Below are 5,540 nucleotides of genomic sequence, written 5' to 3'. Positions count from 1 at the left end.
GACCTTCGCGACGGAGCGGGCGGGCGTGTGGGCGGCGGCACGGCGCAGGGAGGCCGTCGCGATGCGGTGCAGCGCGCCTCGGGCGGGACGACGGCGCGGCGAGGGACGGGCGGGGTGCCTCGGACGACGGGCGTGCGGGCAGCGGCGTGGGGCTCGGCGGGGCGGGCGTGGGGCTCGGCAGGCGTGCACGGGCGAGGGGCGCAGCGTGTAGGGGTAGGGGCACGGCGTGCAGGGGCGGGCGTGGGCCTCGGCGGCGTGCAGGGGCGCGGTGAGCGTGGGCTCGGTGGCGCGGGCTCCCTTAGCGCGCGGGGCGGCGGCGTGGCACCGGCGACGCGGGGACCGGCGGCGTGGGCACCGGCGGGCGGGCGCGGGCACCGGCGGGCGGGGTGGCACCGGCGGCGCGGGCACCGGCGGACTCCCTTAGCGCGCGGGGCGGCGGCGTGGCGCGTCGGCGCGGGCACCGGCGGGCGGCGGGCGGCGGGCGGCGGGCGGTGGCGCGGCGAGGGGAGGGCGAGCGTGGGGCGGCGGCGTTGGGTGAAACGAGTGACGCGCGATTGAAACGAGCGGGGCCGAGGACGACGATGTTGGGCCTCTATTTTCGTCGGCCTCACTAGGCCGACGAAAATAGAGTACGGTTAATGATGTATTTTCGTCGGTTTGGCCATGGCCCACGAAAATAAGCGTTATTTTCGTCGGCCTAGTGACCGACGAAAATACGTTTTTGTATTTTCGTCGGCCTGCCGACGAACATATCGATGGGCCCACGAAAATACGCATTATTTTCGTCGGCTTAGGGACCGACGAAAATAACGTCAGTATTTTCGTGGGCCGGCCGACGAAAATATCTCGGCCCACGAAAATTTAGGCGTTTCCTGTAGTGCCACTTCAATGAATGCATATGAATGCAATGCATATGTCCTCTGCCATCATACCTCTAAGGGTATGAAGCCGCATCGTACCCCTCCTCGGGCAACGTATGATGCTAAGTTGTACCGGTACGGTCGGACCATAGGTCACGACCTAACTTCAGATGCAAGTGAATCATGCAATGTATATGGCATGCTACATTTATCAATATACTTCACTTCCTTCACATACAATACAACCTCAAATAATACTTCATTTACCTTCACATACAATACCAACCTCAAAGAATACTTCATTTACCTTTAGGGGTGTGAATTAATCTCATGAGTCATACTCGAATCATAATCATCATCAATATATGATTGATCATCAGTATAATGCAAGCAAGTAAAGCATCACCATAGAGTCCAATTATGAAAGAATTTTATACTTTTGAATATTAGAGTGTAGGCAAGCAACCACCGCTACATTCACTTGCCTTCATCGAAGAAGAAAAATGTACTAGGCATGATCTGGAGTGTAGCCACCTGCTAGCGGGCATAAAACTTAGTATATATATTTCGCAAACATTTGCCAACAATCAACAAATCGCTCCTACACCTGAAACCAAGACCTGGTGGAAAACCTCCCACTCTAAACCACATGCCATACAGCAGCAACGATGTTTGTTAATTTTGTATCTTTAAAATTATAACAGTGGTGATATCAAAAAATACTCTATGAGTATCTACACAAAATACTCTACAACTTCGGCATTCAATGGACAAATTAAATTCTGTCATCTATAAGTTCTAAAACATCTGACACGATAACTGACTGAATCTGTTTTAGACAGCAGCATAGTTAACATTCAAAATTCGATATCTCACAAACTACTCAACCAAAAATCATGAAATTCTGCTGGAAGTAAGAACTTTTATCCCTCTACAAAAGTCTCCATATCTGGGAGAGCCAATTCGGCCATTTACCTGATGAAACCTACTAGTGAACAGACCCGCTCATTTCTGTCAGGCCAACAGAAATAGCCACAGTAAAACAAACATAACTGGAGTTTCATAATTCATATGAATGCACTCTTTAACAATATGGAAAGCTTATGAAATTATCTACATCTTTTCTTACAAACCTAAGGTTTAATTCTGTTTATAAAATTGCCTAAATCGTAAGAGAGCAGTTTCTGCACAGAATTAAGAGACTGAAAAACGGCTATAGTCAAACTGCAATAATCTCTGATCTGATGTCCGATTGAGGTGTTCTTCATGGCCACGGAAAGATCAACAAATTATCTACGACTCATATATAGACTTTTTATTTTTTTGAGGCCACTAAGACCACAGAAAACTGGCATGAACAGAAACTGTCGAATCTGCCATTCTGCAGAAAACTAAATTCGAGATCAAAACCTAACCCCACATCTAATCCAACCTCTAATCCTTCAATCCACATGATCCACAACCTCCAAAAGCACATAATTATATGGAGGAACAAGGATCCCATCCTTACCTAGGGTTTCCCCAAGCAAATCTGCAATAGATGGGGGGTAGAACATCTCCTTGATCCTCTCTTCCTCTTCAATCCATCTTGCTCCTCCTCTTCTCGATCCTTGCTACGTGGGGGGGGAGGAGATCTAGGGAGGAGGAAGAAATGGTGGGCGGCTGCCATCGGAGGAGAGGGGGCGGCCAACCCAAGGGAAAAAGGGGGGAGGGTGGCGGCCAAGAGAGGGGGGTGGAGGGAAAAGGGGTGGCCACCTAGGGTTTTGTGGGAGAAAAGAACCGACGCCCCAAATGACTTCTGCCTTTGCATCCAACGACCCACAACCCTTTCCCACATCCACGCACCAAAGATCAACTTTTGGTCCACATTTTTTTGGGATATTACACTCTACCCCCCCTTAAAAAGAATTCGTCCTCAAATTCGGCCACTCCAAGCAAAACACCTAAGGTACCCCATATAGCACCACCATTCAAAACATGGGTCCATTATTGGTCTTAATTAACACAAGAACTTCTACCTTGGACTAATTGTCTAAGGAAACTACACAACCTGACATCAAGCATGAAACAACATGCAATGAAGCTCAAAGCAAGTCATAGATGCAATCAACACTACAATTTCACACCATCGAATTTGGATGCAACTATACATCAACATCAATGTCTTAAGACATCACTCTTTTATGAAGGGGTAATATGCACTAAGCACAACCCTTACCAACTTCAACAATTAATTTTAATTAAATGGTGAAACATCCACACCCGACGAATGTATAAGAAGATCAAACACTTTACCTCAAAGCACCACGAAACAAGTAGTTCTATTGAAACAAAACTCCTAATCTTCCTAAACCTTATTCTTGCCATCATGAAAAGATAATCATGTAATCTAACATTCTTTGCACCCCGCAAAAGGGAGAAAATCTACAGAACTAATGGAGCAATAAAGCCAACAAGAATCCAATAACATTCTGCGCAGCATAGGTCATCGAAGAAATGCCAAAAGCTCCACAAAAAGCACTGACAGCACAACAACACAATACTTGGTTAACCAATGTCACTATACTTCATCCAACAACTCAACTAAGAAAAATGTCCAAACTAGTGAGGTTAACCTACACATAATATAAGTCTTCATCCACTATAGTTCTTAAACTTACATTTCATTCTATCATACGATGCACTCAAAGTACCAGACATACAAGGTAATAATAACCTTGTAATCCTTCACACGTTTGACAAACATCTCAAGCTGATGTAAAAACCATATCATTTAGGAATAGGTGACTAACCACACACAACCAACTCTAGGCTTGGCACTGACTTCATTCAAACCAATAGATAGGTGGTCCAACAATGGCTCCACAAGCATGCATCGGGGAGAGAACCATCTGATCCTCAACGTATTAATACATAATCCATGGATCCAGAAAATCAAAGATTTATTCTACAACTAGCATGACTAACATGCAACCACTTTAAACCACATCTAGGCTTTGTGGCTACTAAAACACACAATAGAAGAGAGATATGTAAGCCATTCTAGCTAGGTAAAGACTTCCCCCAAAATTCCTATAAAAGTACCAATATTCATTTCTTTCAGAACTGGTTTCTCGACATAAACAATCATTCTTTGCAAAGATAGTTGGAACTATCCACCAACCGCTCAACAACTTAAATTCAAATTGATGGTTACCTTGTAACCCAAAACACGCAATTCACACTCCTCTTAGAAACATCCTCAATCAAGCATATATAACAATATTATTGTAATAAAACTCAACCATGAAAAACATGGTGAAAACAACATAGGCATACTTGTATATCACAGGCATGATAACAACTTCAATCTCACAAAAGACCAGCGATATCAAACACATTAATAAAACAATATAAAGATTTAGAGATAAATTATATCAGTCATTAAGTCATAAACAACTTACCACATCACCATAAAGGAATGGGAAGGGGTGAAATTATTGTCACCTGCACTTCAAAGACATTAATATATATCAAAGATATTTGTACCCATACCCTTCCTATATGTGCAGGTGTGTCAAATTTATCTTCAAATTGCCAAGAATCTAAAGCCTATGCTTTGATACCAACTGTAACATCCTGGGATCCACAAACACCCCGAAATGTACTAAACTACACAACTAACATTCATATATAAAATTTCGACAACATCTCCTTTGAAAATTTGCATAAACGTGGAAGCAACCAAGTATAAACAGATATCATGATAAGAAAACATACTAGACATTAATAATCTGCTAGCAATGGGAAGATAACCATAACGACATGAACTGAATTAACTAGTGTGCATGATTAGTTAAAAACAAACATCCTTTGACAAAAAGTTTCAAATTAAATCATGGTTGTGCCTGGGCAGCGTTATTATGAGAGTGAAGGTGGACGTGCTGCTATTCCCCTCATTCCTAACATGAATCAAGTACCTGCATTGAGTAATGCAAGAGTGAGATGAAACATCTCAGCAAGTGAATTGTTTCGACGAGATATTTAAACCAAAAAAATTGAATTAATCAACATTTTAAAGGGATCACAATTGAGCTCAGAAATACTTATAGATATAGAACTCAATAGTCCCAAAATAACCAATGTCATCTCATTTCCTCGAACAACCACAATAGGTTGTATAACACTTTCCTGCGTCAACAATACCTGCAAATATCACTTCGATGTATGCACAGTAATGCAATGTGTAAGTCCTCTGCCTTCATACCTCTTAGAGTATAAAACCACACCATCTGCAAATACCACTTCAATGAATGCATATGAATGCAATGCATATGTCCTCTGCCTTCATACCTCTAAGGGTATGAAGCCGCATCGTACCCCTCCTCGGGCAACGTACGATGCTAAGTTGTACCGGTACGGCCGGACCATAGGTCACGATCCAACTTCAGATGCAAGTGAATCATGCAATGTATATGGCATGCTGCATTTATCAATATACTTCACTTCCTTCACATACAATACAACCTCAAATAATACTTCATTTAGCTTCACATACAATACCAACCTCAAATAATACTTCATTTACCTTTAGAGGTGTGAATTAATCTCATGTGTCATACTCGAATCATAATCATCATCAATATATGATTGAGCATCAGTATAATGCAAGCAAGTAAAGCATCACCATAGAGTCCAATT

The sequence above is a fragment of the Zea mays genome, chromosome 2 (assembly GCF_902167145.1).
Source record: "Zea mays cultivar B73 chromosome 2, Zm-B73-REFERENCE-NAM-5.0, whole genome shotgun sequence".
NCBI lineage: Eukaryota > Viridiplantae > Streptophyta > Magnoliopsida > Poales > Poaceae > Zea > Zea mays.
This window is presented reverse-complemented; position numbering follows the sequence as displayed.